The 16,207-nt window shown below is 35.9% G+C and overlaps 1 non-coding gene and 1 pseudogene across 1 annotated transcript; one reads left to right on the top strand and one right to left on the bottom strand.

The window, feature by feature from the left end:
* Window positions 1-13,134: 13,134 nt before the first annotated feature.
* LOC116564162 lies at window positions 13,135-13,739 on the top strand (annotated as a pseudogene).
* Window positions 13,740-15,782: 2,043 nt separating this feature from the next.
* LOC116554422 lies at window positions 15,783-15,918 on the bottom strand. Its single transcript, XR_004270202.1, has one exon. It is a non-coding gene; the product is annotated as a small nucleolar RNA SNORA21 (small nucleolar RNA).
* Between the last annotated feature and the right edge of the window lie 289 nt (window positions 15,919-16,207).

Here is a 16,207-nt window from a genome sequence, read left to right as displayed (position 1 = left end):
GTCACTACGCAGTTTTGTCCGTTCTAGAATTTCATGTAAATACGGTCACCACACACACAGGTTATGTATGACATGTTACATATATGTGTACATGTTGTGCATATATCTGCTCTTTCTCTCATCACATTTTTAAGACTCATCTATATAGTTGTGTGTGCGAGTGTGTCCTTCCTATTGCTGAGAAATATACTATTGTATTAACATACCACATGTTGATGGACGTTTACATTGCTTCTAATTTTTGGCTTTTACCAATGAAGGTGCTATGAACATTTCTATGCAAGCTTTTTTGTGTATAGATATATATATTTTTTTCACTTATTTGGGGCAAATAAATAGCAGTGGAATTGCCGTATCATAAGGTAAGTATATGTTTAACATCATAATAAACTGCCATGTTATTTTCTAAAGTAGTTGTATCCACAAGCAACGTGCAAGAGTTCCAGTTGTTCTGTGTCTCTCCCAACACAACACTGTTAGTTTTTATAGCTGTATCCATGTTTATGGGTAGTGTTATCTATTGGTAGTCTTATTTTGCATTTTCTTTTTCAGTAATGATGTTGAGCATCTTTTCATATGCTATTGATCATCTCGGATATTTTTTGTGAAGTGTCTGTTCAAATCTTTTATCCTTTTTATTGGCATGTCTGTCTTTTTATTCACTTTTAAACAATAGAAAGCCTGCAGAATCTCCTGGGTGTCTTGTAGTCTGCAAATATGCCAGAAAGTTTTAGTTAAATTTATGAACTAAACGGTTGACAATAATTTATTTCCTCATTTTCTGCTGCTGTCCTTTTTCAGGAAGCTTCATCTACTTTAGCTTTCTATCCATCCTTGGAACAGGCCCAATCTTTCTCCCCACTTCACATTGCTCTTACAGTTAGCTGTGCTTAGAATTCTTCTTCCCTATCCTCTGGCTCCTTCTCATCTTTCAGGTCTCAGCTCCAATGTCATATCCTCAAAGGCACCTTCCCTGAACCCCCAAACTAAAATAGATCCTTTTATGCCATTTCTAATCACAGCACTCTGTTCCATCACTTCTCACAATCGGCAATAACATTTTTATTTGCTTATTTGTTTATTGTTTTGTTCCCCCACCCACCTGTGCTGCATGAGAGCACAAATCACGCTCAACCTGTTCTCCAAGGAATCTCCAGCACATTGCACAGTGCAAGGTTCACAATGAGTGTTGAATAAATATTTGTCATTGGATGAATTGACACCTCAATTCTCTATGAGTTATTACATTGGAGGGTGAATAGATTTAGAACAATTGTTCTCCATAGTTCTTTTGGAGTTTCTTACAACATGAGTAATTCACAAATGCAGATAACCTTGGAATTTCTTCTTACTTTCTTTTCCATGAGGAGATTCTTACAGTAGAAAAGGCTTCATAAGCTTTCCTAGATAACTGTATGGAAAAATGGGCATTCCAAGGAGCCATGCAGATTTGTCCTTGTCTTTTTTGGAACTCCATATGAATGTTAAAACTTTTTAGAAGTTTACAACTTTGGGAACTACCCTAGAGGGATTTTTTTTTTTCTTCAGAAAGGTTATTTTATTTAGGTGGAGAAAAGAGAAGGAAAGGAGAAGAGGAGAAAGGCTTCCATGAAGAGTGTGGAAGGCGATTCCAGAGGGGAAATCCTGGAGGGAGCTCCCACCTGTGGGAGGGGATTCCAGAAAGCTGGAAAATCCCTAGTGGGATTTTTGAAATAGGGTTAGCCTAAGTCTACTGGGCTATTACTGAGCTTAATGGGAGACTAGGCAGATTTCACAATGAGGAAAGCATGCCCAACAGAAGACAATGAGGAGTGATGGGTAGCTTGGTAAGCACCAACACAAGTATTGTCATGCTGAAATGCAGGATCAATTTTTCCTAACCTTTGAATTTGTAAATGAATAAAGATCTTGGTTTACATGGGGCCTCTGTCACTTAGTAATCATATAAATACTGGCAAGTTGTTTAATCCGTATGTATCTTATTTTTCTTTAATGTGTCATTAATAATATTTAATTTACAAACTGTTTTCTGGATTGAAGAACATGCTAGTAGAATGCCTGATATATATTAGAAGCTTTATTTCGTTATTTGTTACATTTCAAAATTCTTCAGCTTACATGTGTTAGAAAACAAGCATTTTCTAAACACAGACTGTATTTCATTCTCTATTCAAAGTACATACTTAACAAATACTCACTGATAGCTATAAAAGCTTAATGTGCCTGGGAAAAAATAAGTAGCAGTTAAATAACCTAAAGGCTGCAGCAACAAATAAAAGAAAAATCTAAGAGAAAGGAAGAAGAAAACAAAGAAAGAGAAGGAAGGAAGGAGAGAAAGAAAGGAAGGAAGGAAGGAAGGAAGGAAGGAAGGAAGGAAGGAAGGAAGGAAAAGGGAGGGAGAAAGGAAGAAAGGAAGGGAGGGAGAAGGAAAGAAAGGGAAAGGAAAGAAGGGAGGGAGAGAAGGAAGGAAGGAAAAAGGAAGAAAATGATACATAATAATTCAAAGTAAAAAAATACTTTTGTGACAGTCAATAGAGCAGATATTCAGACACACTTAAAAATAATTATTTTAAGATATTAAACTTTCTCCAAAGAATAAGAAGGTTATATAGTTTGTGCTTAATAAAAAACAAAGACTGTGTATGATTTATTTGGCAATGTCGTAGAATTAGATATCTACATCTATTTTCCAGAAATTCAAATGTTATGCTGTGAATTTTTTTAAAATAATAACTTTGTCTAACTATAAAATTATAAATGTGATGTAGATGGTATTATGTAGCAACTGGGTCTCAAAAATTAATCAAACAGTCTGAAGTTAAATAGCCAGAAAGTTTCTGTTCAATCTTGTCTTTCAGGATAGAGAAGAGAAATTGACTAAATAAAATAATTTTAAAAATCATATTCAAAAGCGATGGATATATGACTAAAATTTGCACCTTTAAGCAGATTAATTTCAAATCTTCCTGGCCGTATTCTCCATCTTAATGCTGGGCATGCATACATGTATATCCTGCTATCATCTAAGACCCAGCAATGAGTTTGTCTTTCAAAGGTGATGTCTTAATTTCTGCAAAAGCAGTTTAGTTTTGTCAATCAAAATCAGTTTTAGTTTGCATTCGGTTAGAACAAGTTCTTTTAATTCCCAGAAGTTTCTTATTATCCACTTTCTAAAGCCAGCTTCTGCTAATGGAACACAGTCTTTCTCCATCAGGTCTTCTTCTGTTGCTGATGAGGAACTGTGATCTCGTGTAGAGGGAGAGGCATTCTGATTTTGGGTATTCTCAGCCTTTTTAGGCTGGTTTCTTCCCTTCGTTATAAATTTATCCATCTGTGGTCTTTATAATTACCGTCTTTATAGTTGGGTTTCTGAATGGACGTCCAACTTATTGATTCCTGGCGCTAGAATCTGAGCAACCCAGTATGCCGGCCAAAACAGTGGCTTTAAGATTGATGGTGCTTTTCTGACTCTGCACCAAGAACTGCCACACCAAGGCAGCGGCAAAACCGCCTCACCGGCCTCAAGAGTCACACTGGCAACACGTGGGGCTCCTCCGCTGGGAATCTCCTGGTGCGTGAGCAACAAAAATTGATCTGAAAGTGTGGCGTCCTCTCGTTCTCTGCTCTTTCAGTGGGAGCTGCAATCCCGAGCTGCTAGTGATCAGCCATCTTTGATCTCTCTCCAACTTTGAAACTTTGAAAAAAGGTTTGACAAAATGTTAACAATAACACACAATTTAGAGAGGAATATAAGTGAATTAATGGAACTGAAAAATACAACACGAGAACTTCGTGAACTATGCACAAGTTTTAACAGCCGAATTGATCAAGCAGAAGAAAAGAGATCAGAGGTCGAAGACCAACTTCATGAAATAAAACAAAAAGACAAGATTAGAGAAAAAAGGATAAAAAAGAACGAGCAAAGTCTCCAAGAAATATGGGACTATGTGAAAAGACCTAATCTACGTTTGATAGGTGTACCTGAATGTGACGAAGAGAATCAATCCAAGCTGGAAAATACGCTTCAGGATATTATTCAGGAAAACTTTCCCAACCTAGCAAGGCAGGACAATATTCAACTCCAGGAAATACAGAGAACACCACAAAAATATTCCTCAAGAAGACCAACCTCAAGGCACATAATCGCCAGACTCACCAGGGTTGAAATGAAAGAGAAAATACTGAGGGCAGCCAGAGAGAAAGGTCAGGTTACCCATAAAGGGAAGCCTATCAGACTCACAGCAGATCTCTCAGCAGAAACCCTACAAGCCAGAAGAGAGTGGGGGCCAATATTCAACATCCTTAAAGAAAAGAACTTTCAACCCAGAATTTTACATCCAGCCAAACTAAGCTTCATAAGCGAAGGAAAAATAAAATCTTCTGTGAACAAGCAAGCACTCAGAGATTTCATCACCACCAGGCCTGCTTTACAAGAGCTTCTGAAAGAACCACTACAAATAGAAAGGAACAACCAGTATCAGCCTTTCTAAAAAATACCAAAAAATAAAGAACATCAACATAATTAAGAAATTACATCAACTAATGGGCAAAACAGCCAGCTAACATTAAATGACAGTATCAAACACACATATATTGTTATTAATTCTAAATTTAAATCGACTAAATCCCCCAATCCAAAGACACAGACAGGCAAAAAAAGCCAAGACCCATTGGTATGCTACATCCAGATCCATCTCACATGCAAGGATACACAAAGACTCAAAACAAAGGGATGGAGAAAAATTTACCAACCAAATGGAGAGCAAAAATAAATAAATAGAAAGCAGGAGTTGCAATTTTTGCTGATAAAATAGATTTCAAAGCAACAAAGATCAAAAGAAGCAAAGAAGGATATTACATAAAGATAAAAGGATCAATGTAACAAGAAGAGCTAAAGATCCCAAACATATATGCACCCAATACAGAAATACCCAGATATATAAGACTTACAAAGAGACTTGGACTCCCACACAATAATAGTGGGAGACTTCAACATCAATATTAGATAGATCAATGAGACAGAAAGTTAACATCGATATTTAGGACTTGAACTCAGACCCGGAACAAGTAGACTTAATCAACATTCACAGAACTCTCCACTTCTAAATACACAAAACATACACTCTTATCAGTACTACATCACACGTATTTACAGGTTTAAATGAAATATTGGTTGGCTGCTTGTTAATTATTTTCTTCCCTCATTTTTTTTTTAATGTCTCTATTATTAAACACAATTACAGGCACACCCAGTTTTAGACTGCGTTCTAGCCCGGGCAATAAAGCAACACCCCTGTTCTCTCTCCCTCTTCCTCTTCCTCTTTCTTCCTTTCCTTTATGCTTTTTCTTTATTCTTTTTCTTTCTTTTTCTCGTTCTTCCTCTAAAAAAAAAAAAATCAGTTTTGTTTTCTCAGTCACTAAGGCTTTTCTCAGTCACTAAAAACAAACATTTGTCTTTCAGTTTTTATTTGATTCCAAATCTCATGTCTAACCAGTTACCAAACTCAAAAAACTTCCGCGGATGAGATGAGAAGAAAGACTGGCAGTTATTTCTTATTTTCTTTCTTAAGCCTCAAACCAGAAAGGGGAAGAGAAATCATAAATGTAACAACCACTGTTCAATCATTCGTTGATTATTGGAAGAAGGAGCCTTTGAATTTAAAAATAGCCTACACTAAAGTCAAGTTTTCAAAATCTATTCTTGTCACAGTTACTAAGTAGCCCTGTGACTACAGATAAGACACTTCCCCTTTCTGCTTCAGTTACCTGATCTTCATAATGGAAGGGAAGTGGGAGACATGCTAAAACACCTTTCACTTCTAAAATTCCATTTAATTCTCTTCTGTGTGTTTATTTTTTCCATTCCCCACTATAGCCCACCCAAATAGAGGTATTTGTCAGTTTGCTTATACATATTAACATACTTCATAAATATCAACTCTTTGCCCTAAAAGATCCAAAGATCCATCTTTGGACCGCACTGAAAGATTTAACTTTTCATAAAGCCACTTTCTTTGTTTTTTCGTATCTAAAGTGGCTAACCATGTTAAAGGCAAAGGCAAAGTCATACCGCAGACCTTTCCTATCACCATCCACAGAAATTTCTTGCCATGCACACCACCTACATGATCAAGCTTTCTTCTCCAGTCAGTCTGTATCACTCAACATAAAGGCATATGCCGGGTCTTCTCATTTTTGCCCTTTTGCCATCTTATGTACATACTTCTTCTCTACCTGGAATGTCCTCTTCGCTTATTGCTACCCACTGAAATTTTGCCCTGCTCATAGTTCACATTTCAAAAAAAAAAAAAAAAAAAAAAAAACTATGCTCATTAAGCCAAAGTGATTTGTCCTACTTCTTAGCTCTAATAAGAAATAGCAAGACCTGAGTGCTAATAGGTTGAGGGGTAGAGAGTAGTCTCAGGTCCTCACGGACAGAGAGGCTTTCCGTGTTGGGCACCTTGTGATGAAGAATCCCCATTGCCACTTTCCCTTAGCCACTCTGCTGAGACTTTTTTTAAAAACATAGAGGGCCCCACCCATAACTCATTTACCCTGTGTATACCAACAGCAACTTACCGCAAGCACGTGGATTTCTCTGGCTGAGAACTCTCTGTGGCTCCTGGACAGACCAGGCCAAAAAGTTCTAGGGAACTAACACACCTACGAGAAAACCTTAGCAAATGACAGATGAGAGCACTTGTGAATAAATCCCTCAGTTTCCTTGCTCCTGAGGTAGGATGATTCTGAGGAGCGTTCCACACGGCCTTGCACAGGTCTCCAGCGGGGTCATCGAAAGACTGCCCCCTGTGTTGCCTGAACTTTACCAGCCAGGCTTCCCCACTCCCCTGTCAGTACTTCCGGAGCTCAACTCTTACATAAACCACTTGCATTCAGATACTTGAGTTGGAGTCTCCCTCTGAGGGAAATACCTTTTTTTTTTTTTTAGACGGAGTTTCCTTCTTGTTGCCCAGGCTGGAACGCAATCGCAACCTCGGCTCACCACAACTCCGCCTCCCGGGTTCAAGCAATTCTCCTGCCTCAACCTCCCACATAGCGGGACTACAGGCATGCACCACCACACCCAGCTAATTTTTTGTATTTTTAGTAGCGACAGGATTTCTCCCGGTTGGTCAGGCTGGTCTCGAACTTTTGACCTTAGGTGATCCGCCAGCCTCGGCTTCCCAAAGTGCTGGGATTACAGGCAAGAGCCACCGCACCCGGCCTGTATTGGTTTTTTATACATTTTGTTTGTTTGTTTTTCAACGATGAGGTCTCATTATAATACCCAGGCTGGACTCAAACTTTTGGGCTTCCACCTCAGCCTCCTGAGTAGCAGGAATTACAGGCACACGTTTTTGCTTTTGTTTTTCCTTTTGCCTTGATTTACATAATTTAATCTTTTAAGAAAATTATAATTTCATTTGTGCTTTCCAGTTGGTTGATATATATTTATGCATTATAGTCTATCAAAATTTTTAAAAAGTCTAATGTAGGTTCAGGTTATGTCTTTATTTTCAACCCTAAGGCTATCTTTTGGTCCTTTTTCTTCTGTTTAACATGTTCAAAAAATGTTTTTTACTTATTTTTACAATAAATTATCTCAGCGTGATTGATTCTCATTTCTAATTTCTTACTGTGGTTGCTTCTGTTACTTTGTTATTTTTTATTTTATTATCTTCTTTTTTAAACTGTTATTTCTTCCTCTACTTTCTTTCAGTTTACATTTCTAGCTTTTGAACATCAAATATATTTATTCTCAATTTGTCTTATCTTTTAATTAATAAATACAAAATTATACACACTTATCCAAATTTTGACTTAGGACCCCTAGTTAAGACATAAAGTGCTTCTATTACTTGCTAATTTTAAATATTAAAAACTCTCCATTGTTATTTGATCAGCGGCATGTATTATTTAGCAATAAAATATTTTATTTTGAAAATTATTGTTTTGTTAGATATCTTTGGTTGCTGATTCCTAATTCTGTTTATTTTAATTAACGAGTTGTAGACAGTTAAATTTGTTTGAATTTATTAAAACTTTGGAAAAAGTAATGATTAATTTTTATAAAGATGCAAAGTATATACTTAAAAATTACTGATTCCCTATTAGTTGGGGGACTAGTTCTCTAAAATGTTCACTGGCTTAACAGTATTAATCAAGCGTGGATATTTTAATACCTATTTGATGTCTGCTTAATCTATCAACTTCTTAGTTATTGAGTTAAAATATCCCATTGGAATTGCAGAGTTGGGACTTTCCTCCTGCAATTCTGTCAGCCTTTGCTTTACGTAGTACAAAGTTCTGGTTTAGTAAATGCAAGATTTTGACTGTTCATTCTATCATTATGAAGTATTTCCCTTGATCACTTTTAATGCATTCCATCTCTGACTTCACCAATGGTTCCAAGTTCTGTAAGCAGAGTATGGAGTTTTGGCTTCTGTTTCTAGGCAGGTGCTGAGGCCTTAGCCACCATGAATTTGCTGGTAATAATCACTGCATGGGCCTAATAGCATCTGGCTCACTGGTGTATGTTCCTTGTCTGCTTCTGGCAACCAGACATCAAGGACACTTTACTTTCTTGTTTTAATCTTAGAAATATCTATCTATCAGATAGATTTATAATGTATACATAGAAGGAAGAGATATATACATGTCTGTACACATACAAAAAGAAAGAGTGCACACAAGAAGGAGTACTTTTACTTGTGTTCTTTTGCCATCTTGACCTTGAAGTCTAATCTCGTCTTAGAAATTTTGATTAATTGGCACTTTCATTCAATCTCCTGAGTTGCAATATATTTTTTTCATTTAAAAGTAATTTTCTCAAGCAACTTACTGAAGATTCTCATTGTTTTCCTGTAAAAGTAGCCAAGAAGTCTATAAAAGATGTTAATGACTACTTAGTCCTTTCACTGGAATGCATAGATCCCCTGGAGCAATACCACTGATGTATTTCTAAAGGATGCCGTGTTAAGTGCTTACTGCTTTTAGAAAAGGTACCTGAGCTGATGCCCAAGATTACATTAAGAGTGGAACGGTATTAATGTCCCCTTAAGAACATTTTTTACAGCCTAGCAGGAAGAAAAATCACTTTACTCTCATGTTATGATTTATGTATTGCTATTATCATTCCTAATTACGGTATCCCAATAAAACATTTATTTATGAACTCCCTTCAGTTTAGTTTCATCTCCTAGTAAAATTTATTTTCCTCTTGGAGTAAAATTTCTTTCTTCATATTTAAATTTTACATAATTTGATTAGATAAAACATATGGATGGATAATCAAAACAAATAATGTCAGAAATACTGGTTAAGTTAATGTCTTATTTGCTTTATTTTATTCTGTTTGGACATACAAAAAAATCAAGCTCTTTTTCCTTCTAAAATTAAGAAAAGCTTAAGGGGTCTAAATCTAGTTTAGCCAGACACATCCACTTATATCTTTAACAATTTTGAATGTGTTTTGACAGGTTTTCCTTCTTTCTTCGCCATTTTTTAGATTATAATTTACAGTTTCATTTCACAGTAGTTAAATATTATAGTCATCTTCAGGAAGTGAAAAAATTATCATAATCTAGCTACCTTTACACTGTCATACATGAATCATTTAGAAAATTTAAAGAATTTATCCAACTGCATTTCTCACAAAACATGCCTAGAAAATTGACTTAGCTAAGTAAAACAAAAGAAAAATAATTAAATAAAGCATGCAGTGAAATACCATTGTGACTAGGCAACTTGAAGAAAATTTACTAAATCAAATTTTGTTCAAATATATTTTTTTATTTATGTATGTATTTATTTAAAGACAGGGTCTTTCTGTGTCACCCAGGAGGGAGTGCAGTGAGACAATCATGGCTCACTGCAGCCTCATCCTCCTGGGCTCCAGCAATGTTCCCACCTCAGCCTCCAGAAGAGCTGAGACTATAGGCAGGCATCGCCACACCCAGCTACAAATGCATCTTCTTATATGTCATTTTCCAGCACTCTACATAATATAATCTGAATTAAAGACAAAGTAGAATATTTATATATATATGTGTGTAAAAGAAAACCATGCTGTAGTCTGTTAACAATTAATTACAATGATTGCAAATCATAAAAAAGCTATATTTCTTTTTCTCATGAAGATTTAGAATTATTGTCCCAAATATGACTGAAGTTAGGATTTTTCAAAGGTAAAATCAAATAATTACTTTAAGTTTACATTATAGAGCTATTGAAATAGCATAGCTTGTGTTTTTTTGTATTATCAAATGTATTTTATTGTATTTTCAAAGATAGAGGAGAAAGGGGGGTATGGAGGGCAAGATGGAAGAAGGAAGAAAGGAGAGGAAGAACAGAAAATGGAAAGGTGATTGGTGATTTCATATACATTTTAAAATTGTATTATAGAACTTTTTAAATTGCTCAGCCTTCTGTCTTACAATGAATGTAATCATAATTGTAGCAGAATGATAGCTCTGTAATTCATACACAAGATAGGAATGCTATAATTCACCTAATCCAAATTGTTTTGAAAGAACAGGTCTTATAGTGATTGACAAATATGGAAAATACAGTTTTGTTGCTGGCCTTTCACTTTACTATACCCTTCAATAGCAAAGCTTCTGGTTGGCACTCCAAAATAAATAAATAAATAAACACACACACACACACACACACACACACACACACACACACACATATATGTGTATATATATATATGTGTGTGTGTGTGTATGTATATATATATATATATATATATATATATATATACTGAATGCCAATAAGAGTGCCTCTGAATTTGGAACAAAGAAATAATCCCGACACTGTTACTGACTACTCAGTTTAGGCCTTTATAACTACTCTCAAGTAAGCATTTGAGACACTTTGCAATCTCAACATATTAATAAGTAGGTTGAAGCAATATATTTTAAAATAGTTTGACATTTTTAACTCTCTGAGTTTTAGTTTTAGGCTTTAGAACAAATTCCTTAAACATTGAAGTGATCTCTGCTTGTTTTCTAATACACTGTCCAGAGTGACTGTTTAAAACTATAAATCTTATTTTACTTCTCAATTTATATTATCTAACAATTTCCCAAGGCAGGATCTGAGCTCACTGCAGCGTCTGCCTCCTGGGCTCAAGCAATCTTCCCACCTCACGCTCCAATCAGCAGGAACCACAGGCACGCAACACCACGCCCTACTAACTATTGTATTTTTTGTGGAGCCGGGGTTTTGCCATGTTGACCAGACTAGTCTCAAACTCCTGAGCTCAAGCAATCTGCCCACATTGGCCTCCCAAAGTGCTAGGATTATAGGCTTGAGCCACAGTGCCCAGCACAAATTTCTTATTACCTTAACAGAGCCTGCAAGAAAAGTCCAGGTACATTGTTCTCTCTTGTCCCCCATATGCCAGTCACAGTAACCATCTTCCAGTTCTTCTGAACTTCCATGATATCACCCCACACCTTGGAATTCTCTGCTCTTTGCAAATGTGTCTCCGCCCCCTTTCTGGCTAACTCCTGATTCACCCGTTAGCCCAAACTTCATTTCTTCAGGGAAGGTTACTCTGGACACCCAGATTAAATCAATTCCTTCTGTCACATACTCAATGAGGTCCCCATATTTTCTGTCATACCATTCACCATAGCTTAACATTGAATGAGGACAGATTAATAGCCTGTTACACATCACACTATAAGATTCATGAGGATAGACATGATATCAGTATTATTCACCATTTTACCCTCACAACCTATCACTGTACTTAGGATCTAGTAAGTGCTCAAGAAATATTTTTGACTGAATGAATAGATACATGGCATGATAGAGATTTTTCTTTTTATATATTGGTGAAAATGAATTATAATCACAAATAAAAATAACTTTCATTGTTTCATAATTTATATAGGTGATTTCAGATATTTCCAAGAGTTGTATCTGTTCACAATGGACATGAGATTAATTTTTCTGAAAATGTTGGCATCATGTGTCCTTTCTGTGCTCTTTCTTCTCCAGGGTACTTAGAATTTTAAAATAATATTAGAAATTACAGATGAGAAAATGTGATAGGTGGCCTACTTTGGATTCCCTGACAAGTAAATCCTGAACAAGGGATTCAAGAGTAAATAGTTCCATGGGAGATGACCCCAGAACACACTAACAGCAGAATGAGAAAGTGAAACAGGAAATGGAGACAAGTTTAATAACACAACAGCAGTAACTTAACACAATGACAAGAGTGTATCATTAAGCAGGTTATCACTTTGGGTTGTGGGAGCCATGTAGAAAATATAGCTCAGCCTTGTCCTGACTGCAGGGCCAGAAAGCTGGGTATTTAAATCCTGTTGACTGCTGCTCCTGAAGAGTGAAAATTTCCTCGTACTTCCAGCCTGCTACTAGCAACAGCAGAGTGACCTCAGGCTGCCAGAGAATACACTCAAAGACACATACACGCTGTCCTTGGAAGTCTACTGGTGTGGACTACAATCCTAAGAGCTTGGAGAACCTGGGCAGGGTGCAGAGTCAGCTACAATAGGCTTCATAAACAATTCTCAGTACACTGCACTAAATTTTGATCATCCCAAAGACTGAAGTACTCTAAAATCTTATCTTAATTGTGATATTTCTGAATAAAGTGTTTAATTGTTGGCAATGCCTTTAAAATAATAATATAAATAATAAAATTATAATAGAAGTGGGCTGCTAGAATTATAGCAATGGGCAGCATTGCTAAATTTATACAGAAACAGAAACAGGTAGCCCCTAAAAATATTTTGGGGAAGGAATTACAACACTCTTTTAAGGGTGACTCTAAAACATGGTTTTCAGGTACATATGAATATGAAGAAAAATCTTTCCAGGTACATATGAATACAATTTTTTAAATAATTTGCCTAATGGTGAGCTACTTCTTTTGTTCTCTTTTCTTTTTCACCTCATGTATTAGAATTGACCCAACTTGGCCCCCAGTGAACGCAAACAAAACAAAGCAAAACAAAACAAAATGAGCACATTGGTCCTAAGGAGATAAAATGATCTGAAGTGGAAGAACATCAGAATAAAAACTCTGGTCATCTAGTGTTTTCACGTAAATGTGATGGATATTTTATATTAAGATATTTCTTCAGTCTCTTTCCCTAAGCAGCCTGAGGTAATTTGTGAAGATGGTTCTCTATTCACTTGACACGGAGAACCCCACAAAATCATGCAAATCAAGAGGTTCCAATCTTCATGTTCACTTTAAGAACACTTGTGAAACTGCCCAGGCCATCAGGGGCATGCATATACGAAAAGCCACGAAGTATCTGAAAGATGTCACTTTACAGAAACCGTGTGTACCATTCCGATATTACAATGGTGGAGTTGGCAGGTGTACCCAGGCCAAGCAGTGGGGCTGGACACAAGGCTGGTGGCCCAAAAAGAGTGCGGAACTTTCGCTGCATATGCCTAAAAATGCAGAGAGTAATGCTGAACTTAAGGGCTTAGATGTAGATTCTCTGGTCATTGAGCATATCCAAGTGAACAAAGCACCTAAGAAGTGCCGCCGGACCTACAGAGCTCATGGTTGGATTAACCCATACCGGAGTTCTCCCTGTCACATTGAGATGATCCTTACTGAAAAGAACCAGATCGTTCCTAAACCAGAAGAGGAGGTTGCCCAGAAGAAGATATCCCGGAAGAAACTGAACAAACAAAAACTTATGGCACAGGAGTAAATTCGGCATTTAAATAAATGCAACTAAAAGAAAAAATAAGATACTTCTTCGCAAGTATTGGCTGTTGCTAAACTTGGAAATAAACATAAACTAATATATTAATAAAATACACAATCCAAAGACTTCATTAAATTTTAATAATACTGTCATTTATACAAAAGCCCACAAATATATAAACACTATGCTGTTTGATTTGCTTAGTAATATAATAAACTAGAAGAATATTTAACAAATAGTAATATTTACAATAAGGCTAGAAATGAGAATTTTTAGTAGGCCAAATTTTCACAAAGTTTTTATTACTCTTATTGGAAAAGAATGACAATTAACTTTTACAAATGTAATCACTTAAGCCAAACATGTTTGACCTATTCTACTACCTTAGTTTTGCCAGCAGTGTGATTTCTAGTTGTTCTTGTTATTTTGGTTATACATTATCAGTAAGGTAGAGAATCAGCTAAAACTAATGACTATGATTTTTTCCCATGGTGTAGAACTTAGATCTATGAGTCCCATTAATCTCAATGTCAGCAATCTATAGAATTATAGTTTTTAGTCTAGATAAATGTTTATGTCAATATCCTAAACATTTGCCATATTACTGCATGGTGTTAATAATTAAGAATTCAACTTCCCTGAATAATGTTTTTGAACACTAAGGTACCATAATTTGGCTATGCCGTTGCCCAGCTGTTAGTTATACAGCTTGTTCCAATTTCTTTATTGGTTTGTTTTTCTGTATTAAGGAACACTGAAATTAATAGTTTTCAGCAAATTACCATTTAGAAAACTTATTTGAATTTGTAAGTAAGTTTTTTAAAATGAATTTTATTGAGATTATTTTATATATGATAAAGTATACAGATTTTAATTGTATAAGTCAATAAGTTTTGACAAATGCACACTTCCATATAGCCACCAATACAGATCTAGAAAAGTTTTATCACCTTAGAAAATTCTCTCCATAACCTTTGCAGTTAACCCCACTCTCCTCTCCACTCTCCATCCCTAGGCAATCACTTGTCAACGTTCTATCACCACATATTAGTTTGTCCTGTTCTAAAATGAAATATAAATGAATCATCCAGTATGTTTTCATGTCTGGCTTCTGTGGCTCAGCATAGTATTTTCTGAGATTTGTCCATGTTGTCATATGTATCAGTAGTTTCTCTTTAGTGCTGAATAGTTTTCCACTGATGAATTTGTTTACCCATTCATGTGTTAAAGGTCGTTTGGGTTCTTTTCACTTTGGGGACACTGGAGAAGAAGAAAGCTGCATTCTTGTACAAGTGTTTTTGCTGACATAGATTTTCATTTATCTTGGGCAAATAAGAGTGGAATTGCTGGGTTATAGAGCAAGTGTATGTTTAATTTTACAACAAACTGCTAAGCCAATTTCCAAAGCACTTGTAACATTTTACATTCTAAAAGCAATGTATGACGGTTTCACATGTCTCTTGTCCTTGCTAACACCTGTCACTCCTTTTAGTCATTGTTGCAGGACTGCAGGACAGGAAGACCATGCAACTTTGTGTCTTCAAGACCAACCCAAGATTTCCGAGTTCAGAAAACAATGAAAATAAGAGACGTTTAAATATGAAATTGCAAGGTAATATAAAATCCTTCCCTTTGCAGGCCTGACACCGATATTTGATTACTCAATAAGATACTCTTGTAAGAGAATTATTTGGGGAAATGTATTTTCTTTGCATTGGAAGCTTCCTCAGATGTAAAACCTTCATACCAGCTCAGAGGTTTAGCAGGTTTCTCTTCCTCAAAGCAAAGACTATCTTTGGTTTGGAAGCTTGCTTTTCTACCTATGCCGACTTAGCCTCAGCAACTGTACCAGGTGAAATGTTCTCCACCTATTGCTCACCTACAAAGACTTTGTCTCTCTGAAGTGATTTAGTTCTTTTAGATTTATTTGTACCTGTGAAACAGAATTTTTACAAAATGGTGGTTTTAAACAAAAGCATGAAATGTTTGGTTTTTTGGGTACCATTGTTTCAGTGGGAGAGAAGGAAAATCTTTGATGTCTTTTTCTTTTATTTTCTTTTTTTTTTAATGCCTGTTCACACCACTGATTGAAGCAAAACAACACAACATGCTGCCACTTCATCCAAAAGCAGTGTTTTCATTATCCCCTTTCTTGACGGCTCAATCGGTCATAAGCCACAGGCCCATTGAGTGCTTTTAAAAAGGGGGCGTCTTTTTATTTTCTAATTATAAGCCTAACTCTTGCAAAAATCTTTTTGCAAATTTTAAGTATCTCTTAAGGATATACTCCCAGAAGACCATTACTAAGTCAAGAATTATGAATGTTTTTGTGACAATTGCCAAAAAGAATGATAGATATATAATAATAGTATTATTTGTTGAAAGAAATACTTTGTTCCCTTTTCCACAGAATTTGTTACTCTATGATTTGAAGCAGAAATCAATGAATTTTATTGTATTTATTTTGTTGAAATATTTGCGTATTAATCTCAAAC

This window comes from Sapajus apella, unplaced genomic scaffold, assembly GCF_009761245.1.
Source record: "Sapajus apella isolate SASKATOON/1434 unplaced genomic scaffold, GSC_monkey_1.0 scaffold1, whole genome shotgun sequence".
Classification (NCBI taxonomy): Eukaryota; Metazoa; Chordata; class Mammalia; order Primates; family Cebidae; genus Sapajus; species Sapajus apella.
This window is presented reverse-complemented; position numbering and strand designations above follow the sequence as displayed.